This window comes from Mobula hypostoma, chromosome 24 (genome assembly GCF_963921235.1).
Source record: "Mobula hypostoma chromosome 24, sMobHyp1.1, whole genome shotgun sequence".
NCBI lineage: Eukaryota > Metazoa > Chordata > Chondrichthyes > Myliobatiformes > Myliobatidae > Mobula > Mobula hypostoma.
The window spans coordinates 26,740,068-26,766,008 of record NC_086120.1 but is presented as its reverse complement, the minus strand read 5'-3'; the positions used below and the strand labels follow the sequence as shown (position 1 = coordinate 26,766,008).

General features: G+C 45.8%; 2 protein-coding genes across 4 annotated transcripts in view; one reads left to right on the top strand and one right to left on the bottom strand.

Annotated features, from left to right (window-relative positions):
* LOC134337313 (protein S100-G-like) overlaps positions 1-22,766 on the bottom strand; it is a 77,991-nt gene extending 55,225 nt beyond the window's left edge. The window contains exon 1 of the mRNA XM_063032218.1: positions 22,653-22,766. The gene's annotated coding sequence lies outside the window, so the exon portion shown is untranslated. The remainder of the gene's footprint in view (positions 1-22,652) is intronic.
* LOC134337312 (protein S100-A1-like) overlaps positions 1-25,941 on the top strand; it is a 65,775-nt gene that overhangs the window by 17,956 nt on the left and 21,878 nt on the right. The window contains exon 3 of one of the 3 annotated variants that reach the window (XM_063032215.1): positions 13,343-13,513. The exons of 1 other annotated variant lie outside the window; for it this stretch is intronic. The gene's annotated coding sequence lies outside the window, so the exon portion shown is untranslated. Of the gene's footprint in view, positions 1-13,318; positions 13,514-25,941 lie in introns of those variants that run through there. One more of the 3 variants, XM_063032216.1, reaches the window with a different exon arrangement.

Genomic DNA, 25,941 nt, shown 5'->3' with positions numbered 1-25,941 from the left:
TTTCTTATTTTAGCTTGACGCAAGACAAAATCAGTGAAGAATAAAAAGGAGGGACATGTGACTCTATCCTCTTCTTGCACTTTGAATCTTAAAAAATCCAATTCTCTTGCAAAGAATGCAGCAGCATTTCAACAATAGGACTAATGTCACAGGCAGTGTCTAAATAAGTTAACCAGGCAGATAACCATCTTCCTTTGCTGAAAACTGCTCCCCTAACAGATTCCCAAGTTATCTTAATCTGAAGTTATCCTCATATGCAAGATTTGAAAAGTGTCCAGCTTCTTGAAAAGTGTGTTTTCTATTGCCTCTGTGCACTGTAACATTTGTCAAGCCTGTCCCAGGTCATTCTTAAAGCTGAAGCTGGGCTGCTTATAAGAACTGTTCTAAAGCACCTAACATAGTCTGAGGATTCCTTACCAAGCTACGTTGACAGCAAGTCCAATGCCTCACCAGCTGTAAGGTCCAAGTCTTTGATTTATTACAAAAATGACATCCATGCTCTATAACTTCCTGGACAGTCATCAGAGTTTGAAAGAGCAGTGCTCACGAGCCACTTTGCCAAGTGCATCATGACTGAAGACTCTAGATGGCCTACTGGTAAACTACCTCCATAGTGCAGCACGTTAAAGCTTGGCTGTCGATGTAGATAATTACTGTCTAATCTTGGCATTACCTCCTCTGTTTTAACAGCACGAGGAGTCCTTATTTGGTGCTAGACATATCAATAAGAGTTGTGTGACGTATGGGAAGGATTAAGTATTTCTGAGCTTTGCTGTAAGCATCTTGCTGGACAATAATCGTTGAGTACTGTGTGCTGATTGCTGACTTTTTACAAAGGGTTGTGTGAAGCGTGAGAGGTAAATTGAATGGAGTATTGTGATTTTTGATCCTGTGTTACTTTACAGGCAGACTCAGACTGCTGGCTAAGACAGTTGGCTTGGTCCCTGACAAAATCACTCACACGCTCATGTGAGCCCCCACTCCCCCGCCATCCAGTGTTCACTCGACAGAAGACAAGTTGTAATGTGTTCGACCGCAGACTGCTTCAAACGTTCATGGACTCAGAGTCTTTTAAGACATCAGTCATACAAAAAAAGTAAATGTGCTTGCCAGCTTATATGTGCTATATGTGCCTTGTGCTGTGTGTGACTGTTGGTATTGTGTTTCACACCTTGGCCCTGGAGTAACATTGTTTTGTTTGGCTGTATTCCTGTATGGTTGAATGACAATTAAACTTGATCTTGAACTGGAGCTTGTACTTGCCTTTCTGGGTGGTTTTTTTAACTGTAAAGCTCCTCACCCTCTTGTTCTTCTGCTGCCTCCAGTATCTCTGCCCGGACAATCACAGCTGCAGCCGCTTTTCCAAGATGCAGGGCTTCCAAATTAGTCTAGCCGAGCTTCGTCTGTTTTAATGGCAATCTCCCTCTCTGCAAACGTAGCACGGGCTCGCATGGTCTTTGCCTTCACACTGGCTCGTGCTGCTGCAGCGGTGATTTGGATGGCGGCAAAATGAACTGCAATGAGAATTGGTGTCAGACGTTCCGTCTGCTGGGTTCTGTCTTTCCTGTGATGTTGTGTGTTTCGAGTATCTCTCATCCAGAACTCTTGTTATTCACTGCCATTGACAGTTCGTACGCTGTTTGCGCAGCTGTATTCTCGTGTTTTTTTACTGTGCTGCTCTCCTCGTGTGTGAAGCAGGAAGTACACAACTCAGAGGTAAGCCAAACTCCACTCAGTTGAAAATGGGAGTCATGATACAGTATCCATGCTCCAGGTGCTTTATTGGGCAGTACTCACATATACAATTGAATTAGAGTAAAACGGAGAGAGAGCTAGAAAATACCTATGTAATGTAGCAAACGTATGATGATTACAGTACACATTCATAGGAAATTAGACCATAGAACATAGAAATCTACAGCACATTACAAGCCCTTTGGCCCACAGTGTTGTTTCAACCATGTAACCTACTCCAGAAACTGTCTAGAATTTCCCTACCACATAGCCCTCTATTTTTCTAAGCTCCATGTACCTATCTAAGAGGCTCTTAAAAGACCCTATTGTATCTGCCTGTACCACCATCACCGGCAGTGTACTCCCCGCACCCACCGCTCTCTGTGTGAAAAACCTACCCCTGACATCCCCTCAGTACCTACTTCCAAGCACCTTAAAACTGTGCCCCGTTGTGTTAGCCATTTCAGCCCTGGAATAAAGCCTCTGACTATCCACACGATCAATGCCCCTCATCATACTTGTAGCCCCCTGGTAAGCCTCAGGCTCGCTCAACTCGTTGTCGTCTAGGGGAAGCAGCCTTCGGCCCCACCAAACTGGGTAATCAACTTTGTGTGGATGCTGTGTGATGTACCCCCACCCTGCCAAATAACAGACAATACACCATATGCGATTAAATGATTACACTTTATAGATCTTACTGGAACTATGCAATTAATAGAGATAAAATATAAAAGGAAAATAAAAGCCGCCAAACTTATCAAAGTTCAACCACTTCGTGCACAACAGTTGGAGCTCAATTAATGGAGTCTTCTTTCCACCATTCGATCCCCTCCGACCCCCTCGACTCGTCGCCTGGGACCAACCACAGTGGTCGACCAGACACTCCACATGAGTCTGTCTTCGTCTCCTCTCCTCGCCACAGACCCTTGGCCTCGGACTCCCGCGCAGGGTCGCTCCCACCGCCCAGGGTCACAGCATCATGTCTCCTCTCTCTGCTGCCATCGCGCCTTCTGTCCCAAAGCCCACGAAAAACAATAGCTTACAGACACACAAGAAAGAATAACATCTATCCCAATTGGTTCGTTCCTTCTCTTATCAATAATATAACCCAAACAAGCAGAGAGAGAGAGAGAACTCCTTACATTGCAGTTTTCTGACCAGCTTCACTTGCCTCAGCTCTGAACTGACAGAATTACTGGTGTGTCATTCAGTCTCCAATAACAACTTTGGCCTGAACCGCTCAAGTTCCTGTTTAGCTGACACTGTATAAGTGTGTTACCCAGATGGTGTCTTCTCTATTGCTATTTTATTCAAATGATACTCCAACACAACCATTTGCAATGGTGTCAGAACCTATCATTTCATCTGCAGTAAGTCTTGTTTGTGTATCAGCTGTCTTTATTCGGTACCTGCTGAGTGCTCCAATCGTCGTGGTTTCCATGCCACTAGAATCAGTTGATTGATTTGTGAAGTATCGTGTGCTTCTCGGAGTGCAACATCAAGTACACGTTAAACAAATACACGCACAGGCGTCTTCGCTCTGTGGGCCACTTCTTCAGAACAAAGACCATCACCCTCGACCTCGAGGGATAGCCACGACGTATGCTCGCAGTCTTCTGCTGTTGTATCCCACCCATTTCAAGGTTCGACGTGATGTGCGTTCACAGCTGCTCTTCTGCACACCACTGTAGTAACATGTGGCTATTTGCGTGACCGTCGCCTTCCTGTCAGTTTGAGACAGTCTGGCCATTCTCCTCTGACCTCTCTCATTAACAAGGCATTTTCACCCACAGAACTGCAGCTCACTAGATGTTTTTTCTGTTTTTAAAAAACCATAGAAACCATAGAAAAACTACAGCACAGAAACAGGCCTTTTGGCCCTTCTTGGCTGTGCTGAACTATTTTCTGCCTAGTCCCACTGACCTGCACACGGACCATATCCCTCCATACACCTCCCATCCATGTATCTGTCCAATTTATTCTTAAATGTTAAAAAAGAACCCGCATTTACCACCTCGTCTGGCAGCTCATTCCATACTCCCACCACTCTCTGTGTGAAGAAGCCCCCCCCCCCCATGTTCCCTTTAAACTTTAAACTTTTCACACCATTCTCTGTAAACTCTAGAGAATGTGTGTGTGAAAATCCCAGGACATCAACAGATTCTGAGACACTCAAACCACCCTGCCTGACACCAACAATCATTCCACAATCAAAGTCAGTTAACAAACATTTCTTTCCTATTCTGATGCTTGAACTGAATCTTTAATGCATTGTGTTGCTGTCCATGATTGTTTGATTAGATATTTGCATTACCAAGCAGGTGTACAGATGTAGATAGTCACTGAGCATACTAGATTACTGTGGCCCAGCTTCTGTGGCTTGGCTCCACTCCAGTATGTTGATGCTCCCATTTCACTTCCAAATTTTGGAAATGCAAGCCCGCGTGTTCTAGGGCAGCTGAAGATCAGGAATTCTGATACATATGACATCCTTGGAGATTCAGTCTAGGTCATTCAGCTTCATGCTGTGTGGATATTCTGAACAAATCATGCTTTGTGCATTACGTACAAAATACTGGAGGAATTTTTCCTCATCGGACTCATAATGCAGATGCCCGGTCTGCATAGCGCACAGCAGCCCAGAACTCCCAACCTCAAGCAATCCTGCAGCCTCAGCCTCCGAGCAGCCGGATAAGAGGCTCCAGCGCGCCCAGCAGAGAGATGTCGGGGGTAAGTTTTTTACACAGAGTGTGGTGAGTGCGTGGAATGGGCTGCCGGTGACGGTGGTGGAGGCGGAAACGATAGGGTCTTTTAAGAGACTCCCGGACAGGTACATGGAGCTCAGAAAAATAGAGGGCCATGGGTAACCCTACGTAATTTCTAAGGTAAGGACATATTTGGCACAGCTTTGTGGGCCAAAGAGCCTGTATTGTGCTGTAGGTTTTCTATGTTTCTAACTCAGGCCAGGCAGAATCTATGGAAAAGAGTAAATAGTCAACATTTCGGTACAAGAACCCTTCATCAGGGAGGGAGGAGAAGATGGTGGCGCGACGCAGCGCGCGCGGCCACTCTGGTGAATGATATCTGTAATCTGTCAAGTAGGAAGCCGTGCACAATTCTGATTTGATGGAGGCAGATGTGAGAGAACGGAGGAACACCTGGTGAAACTTCTGAAATGCCTGTTTCGCTGCCGTTGCTACTGTGTGATCCAGAATCTCTGGAGGGGAAGGCCCCAAATCCTCGGCTTTGCTTGTTGCTCGGCAGCTGGGGCGGGGTTGAAATGCTCGGCAGAGATGGTGCTCGGTGCTCGGTGTTGAAGGGCTGGTCGGAGGCTCGAAGTTTTCGGACGGACTCAGAGTCCGCTGTGGTCGGGTGCTTCCAATGGTGCTGCATCGGCAAGTTTGCGGCGCTTGGAGGTTCATGGCGGGAAGAGTTTCTCCCTTCTGCCGCCCGCGTGAGATAATGGGACTTTCGAGAGACTTTGAGACTTTTTCTACCAAGCCCATGGTCTGCTCTTTATCAAATTATGGTATTGCTTTGCACTGTTGTAACTATATGTTATAATTATGTGGTTTTGTCAGTTTTAGTCTTGGTTTGTCCTGTGTTTCTGTGATATCTTTCTGGAAGAACATTGTATCATTTCTTAATGCATGCATTTCTAAATGACAATATACGAGGACTGAGTGTCCTCATAATCTAATCTAATCTAATCTAATCAGGACTGTAAAAAGAGATTAGAGGTCAGAGTAAGAAGATGTGGGAGGGAGAGGAAGAGGTACAAGATAGTAGGTGATAGGGGAGAGGGGGAGGGGTGAGGTAAAGAACCAGAAAGCCGATTGGTGAAAGAGGTAAAGTGCTGGGATGGGGATTCTGACTGGAGAGGACAGAAGGCCATGGAAGAAAGGGAACAGGGAGGAACACTAGAGGGAAGTGATGGGCTAGTAAGGAGATAAGATGAGAGAGGGGAATGGGAATGGGAAATGGTGAAGGGGGGGGCAATTACCAGAAATTTGAGAAATCATAAGACCATAAGATATAGGAGCAGAAGTGGGCCATTCGGCCCATTGAGCCTGCTCCGCTATTCAATCATGGGCTGATCCAATTCTTCCAGTCATCCCCATACCCTTTGATGCCCTGGCTAATCAAGAACCTATCTATCTCTGCCTTAAATACACTCAATGACTTGGCCTCCACAGCCACTCGTGGCAACAAATTCCACACATTTACCACCATCTGACTAAAGTACTGTAATTTCTCCACACCTCTGTTATACATGGACGAACTTCAATCCTGGAGTTGTGCCCTCTTGTCCTAGACTCCCCGACCATAGGAAGTAACTTTGCCATATCTAATCTGTTCAGGCCTTTTAACATTCTGAATGTTTCTATGAGATTACCCCCCCCCCACCTCATACTCCTGAATTCCAAGGAATACAGCCCAAGAGCTGCCAGACGTTTCTCATACAGTAACCCTTTCATTCCTGTAATCATTCTCGTGAATCTTCTCTGAACCCTCTCCAATATCAGTATATTCTTTCTAAAATAAGAAGCCCAAAACTGCACACAATACTCCAAGCGTGGTCTCACTAGTGCCTTATAAAGCCTCAATATACACTTTCCAACATTGTATTTCATTTGCCACTTTTTTGCCCATTCCCCTAAACTATCTAAGTCTCTCTGCAGGCTCTCTGTTTCCTCAACACAACCCGCTCCTCCACCTATCTTTGTATCATCAGCAAATTTAGCCACAAATCCATTAATCCCATAGTCCAAATCATTGACATACATCGTAAAAAGCAGTGGTCCCAACACCGACCCCTGTGGAACTCCACTGGTAACTGGCAGCCAGCCAGAATAGGATACCTTTATTCCCACTATATGATTTCTGCCGACCAGCCAATGCTCCACCCATGCTAGTAACTCCCCTGTAATTCCATGGGCTGTTATCTTGATAAGCAGCCTCCTGTGCGGCACCTTGTCAAAGGCCTTCTGAAAATCCAAGTACACCATGTCTACTGCATCTCCTTTGTCTACCCTGCTTGTAATTTCCTCAAACAATTGCAGTAGGTTAATTAGGTAAGGTTTTCCTTTCAAGAAACCATGCTGGCTTTGGGCTATGTTCAGGCTATCAGGTTGGAGGCTACCCAGATGGAATATAAGGTGTTGTTCCTCCAACCTGAGTGTGGCCTCATCACGACAGTGGAGGAAGCCATGGACTGACATGTCGGAATGGGAATGGGAAGTAGAATTAAAATGGGTGGCCACTGGGAGATCCTGCTTTTTCTGGCTGACGGAGCATAGGTTCTCAGCAAATCTAGATCGGGTCTCACCGATATACAGGAGGCCACGCCGGCAGCACTGGATACGGCAGCTGGCACCAACAGACTCACAGGTGAAATGTCGCCTCACCTGTAAGGACTGTTTGGGTACTATTCGTTTCCATAGATGCTGCCTGGCCTGCCGAATTCCGCCAGTAATTTGTGTGTGTTGCTTGGATTTCTAGCATCTGAGATTTTCTCTTGTTTGTAAAACCATGTTCTGTGTCCAGTTGCTGGCTTGTCTCCTTTAGAATGCTCAGAATCTGAATCCGGTTATTATTTATCACTGACATGTCGTGAAATTTGTTATTATGCAGCAGCAGTAAAAGTGCAATACATAAAACTTACCATAAGTTCCACCAGAAATACATTAAAAATGAATAAATAGAGCAAATCAAGAGCAAACTTGTGAGGCAATGTCCACGGGTTTATGGACAGTTCAGAAAATGATGGCAGAGGGGAAGAACCTGCTTCTAAAAGATTGACTATGTGTCCGCAGTCTCCTGTGCCTCCTCCCTGACGGCAGCAACGGGAAGAGGGCAAGTCCCAGATACTAAGGGGTCTTCATGGTGAACCGCGTTCTCTCTAGATTCACACCTCTGGAGCACTTCCCTCTCTTTCATTCTGCTCCCAAGCATTCACCTTGGCTTCCCACTCCAAAGCACTGCCTCCCTCTCGCACCGCCCTTCAGTGTCGAAAACTCCTATCTGTTCAACTGAGGACTGAGTGACACCTCCTTTGACAAATTTCTCGCTTCACCGTATTCGGTTTACTGAGCGTAAAACATTACCGCACAGCACAGGCCCTTCGGCCCATCACGATGTGCCAAATTTTTAACTTACTCTAAGACCAACATAATCTTTCCCTCCTACATAGCCGTCCATTTTTCTTTCATCCATTTGCCCACCTAAGAGTTTTATCAATGCCCCTAATGTATCTGCCTCTATCAGAAAACTGAGTAAAGGCTTTCTTTTTTCCAAAGACATTGAGTCACCAGCCATTAGACACGGTTTGGTACCCTGCAATCTCACATTTTACCGAAGGAGCATTCCATTGCCTTAATTACCATCCTGCCTACACTTGTTATATCTTTGACTTGTACCTTCTCAAGCTTAAGGTCTATAATCAAATAAATGACTTTCAATGACTCAATCCTTAGCCACTGCCTACTCTCACCAAAGCCTGTGAGCCTCTTAGTCTCCTTCCCACCTTCCCTCTCCCTGTCTTTCCATCCCTCCCTCTCTCCAGCTCCCTCCTTCTCTCCCTCCTCCTCCCTCCCTCCCTCTCTCCCCATCTCTCTCCATCCCTCTCGCTCTACCTCTCTCCCTTCCTTCCTCTCTCACATTCTCCTTCTCTCCCTCCCTCTCACTCCTTCCTCTCTCCAGCTCCCTCCTTCTCTCCCTCCTCCTCCCTCCCTTTCTCTCTCCCCATCTCTCTCCATCCCTCTCGCTCTATCTCTCTCCCTTCCTTCCTCTCTCGCATTCTCCTTCTCTCCCTCCCTCTCTCTCGTTCCCTCCCCTTCGCACTTTTTCTCTTCTTCCCCCTCTCCCTTCCCCTTTCTTTCACTCTCTTCCCTCTCTCTCTATCTCCTTCACTTCCTTCCCCTCTGTCCTTCCCTCCCTCTCCCTCTTTCCTTCTCTCTCTCTCTCTTACTGAAATCATGGATATTTAATTGTATCTTTAGAGGAATAGAGTCACCTTTGACCTTTTCTTGCTTCAATGATATCTCTGCATTCTCACCTAATTTGTGCCGATTGATGCTTGGTAATTGTTTTATACACATACAAGGAAATGTCTGCTATCATCATCCAAAAATGCAGAAGAACGAATAAGACATCAAATCATTAAAATTTACATAGGAACAAGGCTGGGAAACACTGCATCAGGTTTTTGAATGTTTTGCAAGTCCAAACCCGACCACAGCCCAAACCATGTGCACAGTACAGTATCACAATGGTTTCCTTGTTATTAAGCAAATTAGGTTATGTATTTAGAATTGGGGAAGTAAACAGACATGGACTGGAGACTAACTAACAGACAAAAAGCAGACTGCTGGAGGAACTCAACAGGGCAGGCAGCATCTACGGAGAGCAATGAATGGTTGAAGTTTTGGGCCAAGATCCTTCATTAGTCCTGAGCTGCTGACTTCCTCCAGCACTTTTCCTGAGCTCCAGGAGACCTACAGCATCTGCAGAATCTCTTGTGTCTCAGAATAAGTGAGCTTTGTGCGGGTTGCATTAGGGGTGGGGTCACTACTCAGGGCCTGTGGATGTCAGTGATGTTAAACCTGATTCTGTTTCTGACTTAGACATGCAAAACATTCAAAAATCTTGTACAGCTTTACCGAGCCGTGTTCATCTTGAAGATTTAAATATTGGAAGCTTCATTTGTTCTTCTGCATTTTCGGATGGTTATGGCAGATGATTAAACTCATCTGTGCATTCCCCTCCATAGACGCTGCCTAACTTGCTGAGTTTCTTCAACATCACATGTCATCAAGTAAACACGAAGAAATCTGCAGATGCTGGAAATTCGAGCAACACACATCAAAGTTGCTGGTGAACGCAGCAGGCCAGGCAGCATCTCTAGGAAGAGGTACGGTCGACGTTCCCAGCCAAGACCCTTCGTCAGGAAACATCGACTGTACCTCTTCCTAGAGATGCTGCCTGGCCTGCTGCGTTCACCAGCAACTTTGATGTCATCAGGTAGTTGGTTGCGATTCTCCTATGGAGCACCAGGTGGCAGTGGTGGGCTGCAAATTGCTGGGATGAGGATGTGAATTGAATCAGTTTGGAGAAAGCGTGAAAGAATTTGGTGTAGGTTTTCACTAAGAAAACGGCGCAAGGCATTCTATGTTTAAATAAAACCATAACAACTCATTTATTGTACTCCAAAGCGTGGTAAAAGTACTTTATGTAATTACGTCGTCACATCAGATCAGCTTCTTAAAGTGAGCCACAACTCGATGTCGGTGGTTGCGAATTACATACATTTTCACCCATTACATTACCTCACGCTGGGCTCCCCAAGAATTCACTAAAACCGGCACTGTGAGCCTGTCTGGAGCTGAGATGAGCCGCCCAGCCTGGGTCCTGCGTTCCATGGGAGGAGGAACAACAGAGGCCTCTGGCTCATCCAGAGACGTGTTGACACACTCATGGTCAGGGCACGGTTGCAGAATCCTGCAAATCTTGGTGAGCCAGTTTAAAGCGATCTACTGAAGTACATTCCGGTTTACCCCTCTTATCTATGATACAAGTCTTTTCTCTCTGCTCCAAAATGCAGAACAGGCCATCGTAAGGGGCCCTAAGGGGATGTTAGTGTGCGTCATGGCGGATGAAACTAAACGAGGTGGAGTGTAGGTCAACAGGAACCCGAGAGAGCTGTACGCCATGGTGGAAGGAGGGATAGGTGCAAAGGAATTGAATTTACTGATAGGGAAGAACATTGTTGAGAGGTCATCCAGGCGATCATAGCTGCAGGAATAAAATAACCCGGGGCTCATAATGGCTGTCCGTATACCAACTCATAATGGCTGTCCGTATACCAACTCATAATGGCTGCCGGTGTACCAGTGGCGGCGCTGAGGTGGTGCTTGCTGGTGCTATAGCACCAGCAGAAGTTACAACAGCACCACCATAGCACCACCAAGAAATTAACTGAAATTTGATGTACAAACTGCAGCTGCTTTCTCTGTATAGTTTTGAATACAGCTTGTTTCTCCAGTAGATCTAGTGAAACAGTGCCCCCAATTACCATAGCATCCACGCTGCAATAAAAGTATAAACTCTGTGCTGGTCTAAGGTCAGATCCACTCTGCACTTCTGCTTATTCGTTCATTGTCAATGTCTCGCTGTTGCTGTCCTCAGATCAGTTAAGCTGATCTGAGATCACTTAAGGTGGTGATGTCACTCACTCTCACTCACGCGAGAGATTGATAGTATACATACATTGTGCAGGATCCAGGTGCAGATCCGTGGTCTCACGAGACTAACGGATGCCACACACCCACATTGTGCTCTTACAAGCTAGTGTGGGCCTAGCACGTGCATTATTTTGGCCGGCGTGAAAAATGGATCGATTTTTAGTGAGAAAACGACCTCATCCAGAGGAATCAGTGGTGTCTCAGCCTGAGCCTGTCTTAATTGAGAGTGACATGCAGAAAGAAGTAAGTGGGAATGAGGACGACAACAGTTCATCGAAGGAGTGTGAGGGCGAAGTAGAGGAACAAGAAATGGAGCGGGATTCGGAAGAGAACGTAGATGAAGCCGCTCTTAGTGCTAGTGGGAATACTGTTAGCGATGCTAGCCAGCAGCCTGAGGAAAGACCCCATCGGCCAGCATTGAAAAAGTACCTTTTGCAACAGTTTGGCAATCGGCAAAGGAGTTTTATTCGTGGCTGGTTTGACCTGTACTCCTGGCTGGAATATTCAATCACGAATACTACATTCTGCTTCGCATACAGGCATTTCCTGTGTGGAGGACATGGGTTCCATTCTGAATCTACCTTCACTGTCACCAATTACCACAACTGGCGGAAAGCTACAACAGCTTTCAAAACCCACCATTTAAGTGCAGCTCATAAGTTTGCTATGGAGGCATGGGCCAAATTCAGATTGAGAAAACAAGACGGTTCAAGATTGGGAAATATGCTTGATAAAGGCCATGCAAAGATTGTCCAAGTAAATCGTGAGTATATGAGAGCAGTGGTTGAGTCTCTATGCTATACTGCGTGCCAAGGCATTGCCCAGCGAGGACAAAGGGAGGATGATGGATCTGGCAATAGGGGAAACTTTGTTGAGTTGCTCAGTGTAACTGGGCAGTTTGATAAGACTGTAGCTAAAAAAATAGAAGACAATCCTGGAAATGCAAAAAACACCCTTCACGATATCCAAAATGAAATTATGGGTATTATAGCAGATATGGTCAGACGTCAAATAAGTGCAGAAATCAAGGAGGCTGGATATTTTGCCATCATGGTGGATGAAAGTAAAGACTTGAGTAAAAAAGAGCAAATATCAGTGGTGGTGCAGTATTTGAATAACAAAACAGTGCTTGAAGAACTGTTGCACTTAACTCCAGCAGAAGGGTTGGATGCAGAGTCACTTCTTAAAAGCATTGAACAGACACTCGCCCAGTGTGTTATTGATAAGAACGTGTGTATAGGTCAGTGTTATGACAGGGCGGCAGCGATGTCCGGGTGCAATAATGGGGTACAAGAGAGGTTCAGAAAAGAGGTCCCGCAGGCATTATATATACACTGCCATGCTCACAGACTTAACCTTGTTTTAGTGGATGTTGTGAGCAATGTACCACAAGCGGGTGAGTTTTTTGAAACTGTGCAGCTGCTTTACAACTTCTTTCCAAACTCTGTTGCCCACGATCTTTTCATGAAGAAACAGAGAGAACTGGGATCAACTGCTCAGCCCGTGGAGTTGAAGAAATTGTCAGATACACGCTGGGCATGGCAGTATACAGCTTTGTGGGCTGTAAGGAAATCACTCCCTGCCATTCTAGCTATACTACAGGATATTATGGGTCAACAAAATGTACGGAGGAAAACAGAGGTCAGAGCTGTAAATGGACTGATTGATGAGCAGTTCGCTTTACTTCTCACTCTGTTTGAGGATTTATTCCGAGTCACCAAGTTCATGTCAGACCAGCTACAATCTCCCAGTTTGGAGCTTTCATCCGCTGTGGACTTGGCTCAGTCTGTTATCGATGCACTCTCAGCAAAACGGGGAGAGGAATCATGGAGTGAAATTCAGGCAAGAGCTAGGGACCTGTGCGTCAAGGCCGGTATACAGAGCAGAACACATGAAAGGAGACAGGCCCAGCCACCCCGCCGCCTACATGATTTTGTTGTTGAGGCCCAAACTGAACGCACACCTGTCACATCCTCTGATGACCTTCGCAAGCACTGTTTCTATCCGGTTATAGACAGACTTCTGACTGAAATGAAAAGACGGTTCTCAGTTGAGACTGGGAGCGTTCTGACTGGAGTCTCAGCATTGAGTCCCAAACACAAACTCTTCCTAGACAAGAATTGTCTTTGGCCAATGGCCCAATACTACGGAGTGACTGAAGTGAACCTGACTGCAGAGCTACATCAGGTTTGGCATCTGCTGGAGACAAAACAAAAGCAAGGACAGACAGTGAATGATACAGTGGAATTTCTAGCTCTAATGAGACCCTACCGCGATGCATTTATAGATTTATACAAACTAATCTGCATATCACTGACTCTGCCTGTGACATCTGCCTCATGTGAACGGAGTTTCTCTTGCCTCAGACACTTCAGAAACTACTTAAGGAATAGCAGCGGCGATGCTCGGAACAGCAACTTGGCCCTGTTGGCCATAAACAGCCTGAGGACCAAAGCACTTGACATCCAGAAAATCATTGATGCTTTCGCCACCAATCACAACGACAGACGGATTGTGCTTCTCTGAAAACATCAATGGTGAGTGCAGTTGATTTTTTAAAAATTTGGGCCTAGACTAATGCTGATTATAATTACTATTTTGTGGTGGATACCTCATAGTCCTTATGTTTCCTGCAAATCCTAAACTATTACATTTACTGCTATTAAGCCCACTGGTTTTGTTTAGACTTCCAAGCGGTGATTCTGTTGATTTTTGTTTTCAATTCAGTAGCCGAATTAATTGAGGTATTTCATGGTCAGAGTACGATTTGTCCAACTCCTGGTAAAGCCTTGTTGTTTGCCTTATTTGACTTTAATAACGGTGTATCTTTTAGCATTGTCTGTCTATGTAATGCGAATAGCCGTGGACATTGTGGGTTAGTGTTGTGTTTTTCAGTTGGAAAGCACACATTTGACGCTGATTGCGGGATTGGTGCGTGATTCACGTTGTGCGCTGTGGGTCGGATGCTCTGTTGGTTTGTTTGTTTATGCTCCGTGTAGCCCGGGTTGTCTCCAATACTGTTGACACTGTCACAGTTCACTTCCATATGAGATCTATCAATTGCTGTTGCTTATGAATTAACAGAGGCATTTATAATAGGCACATAATGCTTGAAACTGACTTTTGAACACCATGCATCTGCCTTGCGAATACATGTTACCATACAGTACATCCCTCAGCACCATCACTGAATAATTCAGCCCCACTGTAGCACCAGCAAGAAAAAACCTCTGGTGCCGCCAGTGCCGTATACCAACTCATAATGGCTGCCCGTGTACCAACTCATAATGGCTGCCCGTGTACCAACTCAGCTGCAGAAGATGGTAGGAGCAGTTCTGAGCCCCAGGAGGACCCACGGGAGACGATCGTGCCGACGATCAGCATTCAGGGAGCAGTGAAAGCTCTCGCATAGACCATTGGACTGTGGGTGATTCGCCGTGGGGTGATGTAGCCTAACGCTGAGGTTCTAGGCCATCGCAGCCCAGAGGTCTGATATGAGTTGGGGTCACAGTCAGAGGAAATACCAGGTGGGGTGACAAGCTGAGTAACCCAGCTGCTGATGAATGCTTCAGTCACATCTGCAGCTGTCGTCGATGCTAGAGGGATGACCCCTGGCCACCCGGTTGTACGGTCCACATTGATAAGGAGGAGTGTGAAACCGCGGGAGAGGGGGAAAGAGGGCCAACGAGGTCCACATGGACATGGTCAAACCGTCGCTCAGGGACCTCAGAGTGTGTGAACATGACAGTTAAATTGTGCCCACTGGCACTCCAGACAAGCTATAGTCCAATCACACAAGTCCCTTCTGAGGCCGTGCCACGCAAACTTTAGTGTAACCAGTTTCTGTGAGGCCAGCCCAGATGTGAGAGGCCATGTATGGAGTCGGAAACAGTCCGTCTCCAGTTTGCGGGCACGATGGGGCGAGGGTGACCGGTTGAGACATCACGTAGGAGAGAAACCCTCCTAGCTTCGCTCGAACTTAGTGTCAGCCAATCACAGGCCCGTGACTGCTGTTCGATAAACCTGGACCTCTGGGTCAGTTGCTTGGTCGGCTGCCAGCGTAGACAACCCCTATGTTACGGTCTCAGTGGCTGGCCGTGAGAGATAATCGGCCACGGCATTATTTTTCCCCTTGATATATTGTACATCAGTAGTGAACTCTGATATGTAGGCCAGTTGGCGTTGCTACCGTGCCGATAAAGGGTCTGATATTTTGGCCATTGTGTGTGATGACCGAGAAGATCAATGATTGGCAACTCAAACTGGCATTGACAGTAACAGGGTTAATAATCATCCCGTGTTGGCATAAGCGCTCAAAAATTGTGCGGAGATGAGATATGTGTTCAGATTTGGATGCATTGGTGACAAGTATGTCATCCAGGCAAACAAAAAGAAAATCTATGTCTTTTAATACAGGGGGTTATCACGGCCATTTTGGGGATATCCTCTGAGCATACAGGCATTGTTGGTAGCCCCTAACTAAATCCACTTTGGAAATAATTAGCATTCTGGCTAAATGTGCCGAAAAGTCCTGGATGTGTGGGACCAGGTAACAATCGGAGGTGGTGGCCTCGAAATGTCATCGGTAATCGCCACATGGGTGGAAACCACCAACGGACTTAGGGACCATATGGAGGGGCAATGCCCAAAGGCTATTTGACTGGCATACAATGCCCAGTCTTTCCATTTTGGCAAACTCCGCCTTTGTAGTTGCCAGCTTTTCTAGGTCCAGTCTACGTGCGCGGGCGTGGACCGGTGGGCCAGTTGTAGAAATGTGGTGCTCAACCCCATGTTTTGTGACTGTAGTGGAGAATGTGGGCTTGGTGAGGTTTGGGAATTCGACATGTGGTGGTGCATGCGCTTGACAGATTTGTTGTGGAAAACTTACTGAGGGAGCAGGGTAATGTCTTTGACATCCACAAGCAGGCAGTTCTTAAGATCGACAGGCAGTCCTTGGGCACACAGGAAATCTGCTTCGAGCAGAGGTCTAGCCACTTTAGCCAAGACAAAGTCCCATGAGTAACACTGCCCACTGAAGCAGAGTGTTACCATCATATCCCGTAAGTCTGCATCCCGCTGCCGTTGGCGGTCTCCAACGAGGTTTCATCACTCTTCGCCTTCTCATCAATAGGTGATGGTAGCAACACCATGCCACCTATAAGGCCTCTGCCCCTTCCCTCTACAGTCCTGATGAAGGGTTCTGGCCCGAAAAGTCGACTCATCATTCCAACGGATGCTGCCCGACCTGCTGAGTTCCTCCAGCGTGTTGTGAGTGTTGCATGGAGTTCTGCATAGGTATGTTCCACTAAGGCGGGGAAAGGATGGTAGAGTAAAAGAACCATGGTGTACAAAGGATGTAGAAAATCTAGTTAAGAAGAAAATAGAAGTTTACAAAAAGTTCAAGAAACTAGGTACCGATAGAGTTCTAGAAAATTACAAGGTTGTTAGGAAGGAGCTTAAGAATGAAATCAGGAGAGGGAGAGGGGGCCATGACAATGCCTTGCAAGCAGGATTAAGGAAAAACCCCAAGGGATTCTACAAGTATGTGAAGAGCAAGAGGATGAGCCGTGCAAGAATAGGACCAGTCAGGTGCGATAGTGGAAACGTGTGGATGGAGTCAGAGGAGGTAGCGGAGGTACTTAATGAATACTTTGCTTCAGTATTCACCAGGGAAAAGACCTTGGCAATTGTGGGGATGACTTACAGCAGACCAAAATGCTTGAGCATACAGACATTAAGAAAGACGATGTGCTGGAGCTTTTGAAAAGCATTGCTAGATAAGTCACTGGGACCATTTAAGATATACCCCAGGCTACTGTGGGAGGAGATTGCTGAGCATCTGGTGATGATCTTTGCATCACCAATAGGAACAGGAAAAGTACCAGAGGATTGGAAGGTTGCACGTTGATGAAGGTAGAGCAGTGGATGTAGTGTATTGTGGCGACCCACTTTCTACACAAGCGAACCGGCTCACAAAATAGCCCGTGCACGGGGAGAGACTTTTGTAATGCATCTCTGATGTCATTTCCGCCCGGAGAGGGCTGGAAGGGAACTACTTAAAAGCCAGTGCCGCGAAGTTTGAAAACGAGTCTCGAGTGCAACTTACAGACTGCATGTCATTATTTCTAGCTCTGTGTGTAGCACATCACTACAGTATATTGATTTCAGTAAGGCATTTGATAAGGTTCCCCATGCAAGGTTCATTCAGAAAGCAAGGAGGCATGAGATCCAATGAGATCTTGCTTTGTGGATCCAGAATTGGCTTGCCCCCAGAAGGCAAAAAGTGGTTGTAGATGGTTCATATTCTGCATGGAGATCAGTGACCAGTGGAGTTCTGCACTGGGCTGGGCTGAGAAGTGGCAGATGGAGTTCAACCCAAATAAGTGTGAAGTGGTTCATTTTGGTAGGTCAAATTTGAAGACAGAATATAGTATTAATGGTAAGACTCTTGGCAGTGTGGAGGATCAGAAGGATCTTGAGGTCCAAGTCCATAGGACACTGAAAGCTGCTACGCAGGTCGACTGTGTGGTTAAGAAGGCATACAGTGCATTGGCCTTCATCACCCGTGGGATCGAGTTCAAGATCTGTGAGGTAATGTTACAGCTATATAAGACCTTGGTCAGACCCCACTTCCGAGTACCATGTACACCAAGCAAGGTCATTTGATTCCAAACATTTGGTTTACTGATCATTAAAGAATGCCCTCTGGTGTTTCTGCTCCCTCCCCTCTCCCTCTCCCCTTTTCCCAACCATGATTCCCCTCCTCCTGCACCCTTCCCACCCTCAGTCCACAATAGAGACCCATATCACAATCAGCTTTATCTCACTCACATATGCCATGATTATTTTTTTTAAGGAGCAGCAGTACAGTGCAACACATAAAATTACTACAGTACTGTGCAAACATCTTCAGCGCCCTAGCTATATATAAGTGCCTAAAACTTTCGCCTTGGGTGTGCTGCTTGTTAATGAAACGAAACATTTCACTGTATATGTGATAAATAAATCTGAGCCTATAACCTCACTAACCCACCCATCCACATTTTCATCCAAGTCATTTATACATATCACCAGCAGCAGAGGTCTCTGTATGGATCCCTGCGGAAGACCACGAGTCATGGACCTACCTACAACCAGAATAAATCCCATCAGCTGCTTTTCCCTGTCACCAATTCTGAATCCAAACAGACAGCTGCCATGGATGCCATGCATCTTAATCTTTTGGATGAACCTACCATGAGGGTCCTTGTCAAACACCTTACTAAAATTCCTGTAGACAACATACAGCACACTGCTCTACCTTCATCGATCACCTTCGTTGTCACCTCAAAAAACTCATTCAAGTTGGTAAGATATGACTTGGCCCACACAAAGCCATGCTGGCTGTTCTTAATTAAGCCATGCTCTTAAACCCTAACCCTAAGAATTCACTCCAATAGCTTCCCTATCACTGATGTGAGACTCACCGCTCTATAACTTCCAAGATTATCACTATTTCCCTTCTTGAGCAAAGGAGCAACATTGGCTTTGTGCTAGTCTTCAGGTTCTCACCTGAGGGCACAAAGATCATGGCCAAAGTCCCAGCAATCTCCTATCTTACTAATCGCAATAACCTGGGATATATCCCATCAGGCTCGGGGGATCTATCCACCTGAACATCCCCCTACAGACCCAGTACCACCTCTTTTTTAATCTCAAAATGCCCCAGCATTTTGCCACATTCCACACCAATCCATGTCCTTCTCCTTGGTGAATGCCGATACAAAGCATCCATTCAGGGCTTCACTCACATAATCTGCCTCCATGTTCGCTTCATTATCCTTGAGTGATCCTACCCTCTATCTAGTTATCTTCTTGTTCTTGATGTATGTATAAAATGCTTTTAGTCGTACTTTCAAAGGACTTTCCATGGCCCCTCCTGACTCTCCAAATTCCCTTCTTGAGTTCTTTTCTGACTTATTTATATATCTCAAGGGTTCTGTTCAATTTTACCTTCCTAATTCTTACATAAGTATGAAGTTATCCACTTTGACTAACTTCATACTCTCTCAATTCATCCAAGGTCACTGTACCTTGCCACCCTTGTCTTTTCTTTTTATTGGAACTTACCTATCCTGTATTTTGTGCCATTGGTCGTCAGACAACTTCCACATGTCAGATGTGGACTTGCCTCAAAATAGCTGTTCCTAATTAATCCTCCATAGCTCCTGCCTAATGCTCATGAAGTATCACGATTGTTCCGTGCCTAGGCCTAGGACGGACCCGGAGTGATTTCACGAGTTGGCATTCGGAGTTCCCCCAACGGCCATGACAATCAAGTCCCCCAACGACAGCAACAATCAAGAGGAGAGTAAGAATCGTGAACCTTGAAATCTTTGTAACTTACTACATAGTATTTTGAGTGGTTTATTTGTGCTTTTCTGTTTTATGATAATAAACTAGACTTAAGTTACTTTGTTGTGCTTGTATGCTGATTGCCACATTTCCTGCACACTCAATTTGGCTTGGGTCTTTTGGGTCTTATCAACCTAGACCTTGACACTGAGCTCATTGCCCAATCCAAGGTTCAATTCAGTCCCTCCTTTCACTAGACTATCCACATTCTGTTTTCAAATCTTTCTTGGATGCACCTCACAAATTCCTTTCCAAACATCTTTTTACCTTTCTCTGTTCTTTAAAATCTGCCTATGTCCAAGCTTTTCATCACTCGCCCTATTATCTCCTTGTGTATCTATTTATCAGATATTGTTTGATGACTCTCCTGCAAATCATTTGGTTCATTATTGTCAGAGGCACCAACATAGAGTGAAAAACTTGCCACCCATAATCTTTATACAGATCAAATCATTGATCTGTATATTGTATATATTGCATATTGTATAATACAATATATTGTGTATGGGGTGTCAGGGAGGGGTAGCACCTCTGGTGGGGGAACATGTCGCGTCCTTTTCAAGGCGGTTAGTCCACCTTTGGTCCCCACCTGGCACTCAGCTCTCACCTGTGGCTCCCCGTAGCTGTTTGCACGCGACACCAGCCACACCCCGGGCAACGGCTTCAACAAGCCGGCTAAACCAGGTGAGGGTAGCCGACGGGTCTCAAACCCTCGGTGTGATAGGGAGCTGTCTATCCCAGCATGTGAAGACAGACTCCGGCGGATTGAGCGGACGAGACCAATGGAAGGTCCAACGGTCAAGAAGGCGATCTCTGCAAGTGTTGTGGAACGTGTGGGGCAGGACAAGACACAGAAGATGTCGTGGTCATCCACTGCGCCTAGTCCCATCTCCAGCCGTCTCGACTCTGTCTTGCCACTGGATCCAGATGGGAATTGGGAAGAGAGAGTGAGGCTGACGCTGCGCAACTCTCCCTCACTTAAATCCAAATCACACGCTAGTCTCGACACCATCATAATGGTGTCAAGGTCCTCATCGACGTCGACGATGGACGTAAAAAAAATATTGTATATATATCTATATATGTGCATTGAGCTAGAATAAGATAAAACGATAACAATGCAGAATAAAATATAAAGATATCGCCTGTAAACAATAAAGTGCAAGAGGTAGACAGGCCAAGTCCATCTTATCGTACATGAGGTCTATTTAAGAGTCTGATAGCTGTACTTGAGCCTGGGCATACATACTACCAGGCTTTTGAATCTTCTGTCTGATGGGACGACTTATTTTTAACTTAATTATTTAAAAGACATAAATACACTGCAATTCTGTATTCTTTTTCTCTATTTATTTATTTATCATGTAATTCATGTGAAGTTAACGGATTTCATGAATTAGGCTGGTGATATTAAACCTGACAGATTCTGAATGCCCAGGGTGCCTCAGATCTTCGATTACGCTGGCTGCTTTACCAAGGCAGCAAGTATAGACAGAGCCCGTAGAGGGAAGGCTGGTTCCTGGGGTGTGTTTTTAGTGAAAAAGGCACTTTTTAATTGCAGTAAATGGGGATATTACACAGGAAATGTGAGGCTGCCTGTCCCTGGTAATAAAACTAATACCACAGGTCGTGTCGATTTATGAATTAATTGCCCAGCGACAATGACATAGGAGGGCCGATTTTGTTGGGATTGTGATGGGGGCACTCTCTATAATATTTGGCCACTTATTGCAGGCCAAAATCTCTGCCGGCTGAGAGGAGGGACTAAAACAGCAACGTGGCGAGGAATATTGGGTGTAAACAGAGCATGGTGAATTCCGCGCCTGCTCCCCGGCAACGCTGGGACAATACGTGGAATGGGTGGGTGGTAGTTTGCATCACCAGTCTGGTGTTTTGTTTTAATGCAAAGTTTCCCTTTGAACCATGCCCTTGGGCTGTTTTAATTCAGCCGAGCGTGCACACGGGGGCTGCTCGGAGTCCCTCAGGCAGCTGAGCACCTTTTTCCAGTTCATGAGAGAAACATTTAACGAGGGTGCTGTGTGTTAACTACCCCAGCTCACACCCACTCAGCAGTCCCAGCTCCTCAATCCTGCCTGTAGCAGGAGGCATGGAAAATATGTGGCATGCTCAATTTTAATTGAATTGACTTTATTTCTTACATCCTCCACATACATGAGGAGTAAAAATCGTTACGTTACGTCTCCGTCTAAATGTGCAATTTATAGTAATTTGTAATACATAGTATGTACGACAGGACAGTCAATATAACATAGAAATACAATTGCATTAGTGTGAATTAATCAGTCTGATGCCTGGTGGAAGAAGCTCTCCCGGAGCCTGTGGTCCCGGCTTTTATGTTGTGGTACCGTTTTCTGGATGGTAGCAGTTGGAACAGTTTATGGTTGGGGTGACTTGGGTCCCCAGTGAGCCTTAAGTATGCTGGAGGAACTGAGCAAGTCAGGCAGCGTCTAAGGAGTGGAATTAACAGGCAACATTTCAGCCTTAGACCCTTTAGTGAAGTGTCTGAACACGTAAGATGATGGGTGTTGTGCTAATCAGACGAATTGTTTTTCCCTGAATGATGTCCAACTTCTCGAGTGTCGTCGGAGTTGCACTCATGCAGCCAAACAGAAGATATTCACTCACAGTCCCAGGGAGACGAAGAAACAGTCGATATTTCGGGTTGAGATTCTTCATCGGGCTGAATCTCGGCTCGAAACGTCGACTATTTAGATGCTACCTGGCCAGCCGCGTTCCCTCAGCATTTTGTGGGCTACTCTGCTCAGGATTTCCAACTTCACTCTCTTGTGTCCATCACAGCTTTGGGACTAATGGCATCATGACGTCATACCACACCTAAACCAAAGCTGTTAGGATGTGAAATTTAGCTGCTGAAGCCAAAATGGGGTACACTGAGCAATTCGTTGGTGAGCAAATGCCACTCAGTGGCTGTGGGGACGATACTTCACAACTCTTTATCTGGCAGGTGCTAATGAGCTGGACTAGGCTGGTCCTTTAATCGCTGCGTGTTAACAGCTGTACTCAGACAGCCTAGTTATGGGTCAGGATAGGTTTGGAGCACAGATCTTCACCATTATAACCAAGTTGTTGTTTGGTCTGGTTACACTACCTTAATATCATGTGAAATGAATCAAACTGGCTTGTGATGGTGTCGATCTTCCTAAGAACGTGGGAGTGTAACAAATGGTTCGCTCTTCTCTTTGGTTCTCACCTTCACCCCCTCCTCGCCTCCACTCCATTGCTCAGGTTAGAGGTGCTTACCGTGTTTCCTTCCTGTTGTTTGGTTGCCCATCACTGCTCACAGCTGAAGGTGCCTGGACTGCAGGTCTTCAGTCGAATGGGATCTCAGCCTGCTCTGCTGTTATACTCTCACCAGTTTGGCTTCTCATCATTTTAAGTGGTCCTTCGGCACTGAGGATGCCTCGCTTCCATCTCAGGGACGTTCGCAGGGTGTCTGTGCACTACTTGTTTTAACTGAGGTTGCAACTATTACATCAGGAGCTGCCTTGACATGCTCTTGGCAGGCCACATTTTCCAATTCATTGCCAGGATAGTTCAATAGGGATTGTAAAACAGGCTCTGCCGCACTGTGCGGCGTGGACTGTGGACTTACATACGCAGGTACACGCACGTAGACAACTACTGCGCCAAAAAACACACGCACGTGTGTGTGTGTTGTATGTGTGCCGCTACGTGTCTGGGGTTGTGGAGATAGAGCCTGGTTTGGCTCCAGCAAGTGAAGATGATTCCCCTGACTACCACTGGAAGCTTTACACTGTGTGTATATACACACACACACACACACACACTCACACACACACACACACACCACACACACACACACACACACACACTCACACACACACACACCACACACACACACACACACTCTCACACACACACACACACCACACACACACACACACACCACACACACACTCACACACAAACACACACACACACACACACACCACACAAACACACACACACACCACGCACACACTCACACACACACACAAACACACACACACACACACACACACACTCACACACACACACACACCACACAAACACACACACTCACTCACACACACACACACACACACCACACAAACACACACACACACACACACACACAGTGAAACTAAAGATACAAGGGCATAAAGGCTGATGCTTTTGTAAATGCACGGTTTGAGAACAGCAATCCGCACTACCTCAGAACAGATAATTACTATCAGATTGCAGAAATGTCTGTGTTTTCCAGATGAGCATAATTTCGCTTTCAGGCAATTATAAAACAATGCAACTAAAAGAGCTTTTTTACGTCTTTAATTCCAATGTCCAAAACCAAGCAGCACCTGGAATTAAAGAAAGCATCGTTTTATTTCAATGTTTTCATTGTTGGGCTGAGGCCAGTATTTGTTGCCTGATGCTAACCGCACCCTCTCGGTTCGCTGTCGCCCTTCTGGTAAAATGCTGTTGGGAAGGGAGTTGCAGTGCTTACGCCCAGTGATGGAATAGTCATAGTCATACTTTATTGATCCCGGGGGAAATTAGTTTTCATTACAGTTGCACCATAAATAATTAAATAGTATTAAAACCATAAATAATTAAATAGTAATATGTAAATTATGCCAGGAAATGTCCAGGACCAGCCTATTGGCTCAGGGTGTCTGACCCTCCAAGGGAGGAGTTGTAAAGTTTGATGGCCACAGGCAGGAATGACTTCCTATGACGCTCTGTGTTACATCTCGGTGGAATGAGTCTCTGGCTGAATGTACTCCTGTGCCCAACCAGTACATTATGTAGTGGATGGGAGACATTGACCAAGATGGCATGCAACTTGGACAGCATCCTCTTTTCAAACACCACCATCAGAGAGCCCAGCTCCATCCCCACAACATCACTGGCCTTACGAATAGTGACATACACTCGGTGTCCACTTTATTAGATAACTGCTGTACCTAATAAAGTGGCCACCGAACACGTTCCTAGTCTTCTGCTGCTGCAGTCCATCCACTGCAAGGTTCGATGTGTTGTGTGTTCAGAGATGCCCTTCAGCACGCCGCTGTTGTAATGCCTGGTTATTTCAGTTACTGTCACCTTCCTGTCAGCTTGAACCCGTCTGGCCATTCTCCTCTGATCTCTCTCACGAACAAGGCATTTCCCCCCACAGATTTGCAGCTCACTGGATTTTTTTTTTCTCTCAGACCATTTTCTGTAAACCATAGAGACGGTTGTGTGTGAAATCCTCAGGGATCAGCAGTCTCTGAGATACTCAAACCACCCTGCCTGGCTCCGACTATCATTTCACTGTCAAAGACTTTTAGATCGCATTTCATCCCCATTCTGATGTTTGGTCTGACCAACAAATGAACCTCTTGACCATATCTGCATGCTTTTGTATATTGAGTTGCTGCCACATGATTGGCTGATTAGATATTTACATTAACAAGCAGGTGCACAGGTGTACCTCAATAAGGTGACCACTGAGTGGAGTTCCAAGTTACGACCTATGTGAGGGGAAACCACGGGTTGTGATATTTCATATGGCTAGTCAATGTCAACATCGACTTTATTGTCATGTGGACAAGTTCATGTATGCACAGGTGCAATGATAAACTTACTTACAGCAGTATTACTGCCACTTAACATTCTGGTGGGGGGGTGGGGGGCAGAAAGGCAGCGTCCATTATTAAGGACCTCCAGCACCCAGAGCATGCCCTTTTCTCACTGTTACCATCAGGTAGGAGGTACAGAAGCCTGAAGGCACACACTCAGCGATTCAGGAACAGCTTCTTCCCCTCTGCCATCCGATTTCTGAATGGACATTGAACCAATGAGCACTACCTCACTTTTTTGATATACATTATTTCTGTTTTTGCACAATTTTTAATCTATTCAATATACATACACTGTAATTGATTTATTTACTTATACTTTTTTCTTCTATATTATGTATTGCATTGAACTGCTGCGGCTAAGTTTACAAATTTCACGACACATGCCGGTGATAATAAACCTGATTCTGATTCTGATGAGCAGCATTCAGAAGAAAAACAAATTATACGCATTTTTAACAAGAAAACACAATTGGAACAAAACAAAATTCGTCGGTGAGGATTTCAGGTTTCTGTATCTCCTTCCTGATGGTCGCTGCAAAAAGACGGCGTGGCTCTGGATGGTGGGGATCTGTGATGACAGATGTTACCTTCTTGAAGCAGTGCCCCCTGTAGATTTTACCAATGGCGGGTTATGTACCTGTGATATATCCACAGCCAGTCCTGCAATGAAGACTGGCACATGTCCTGCTTGTGTACTTGGCAGGAGAGGACAAGGGTTTGGGACGTACCAGGTGGGGCTCACTTCTGGCCTGTTCTTGTGGACATAACGTTTATGTGATTAGTTCGGCCGAGTTGTCAGTCATAGATTTAGATCAGCCCTCTGTAGACAATCCTGCCCATGAAGTACCTATTTACAGTAATCTCATTTCCGGGCGCTTGGAGACAGCTTTCCACCCCATGGCAGTTCAAGTGCTCATCTAAATAAT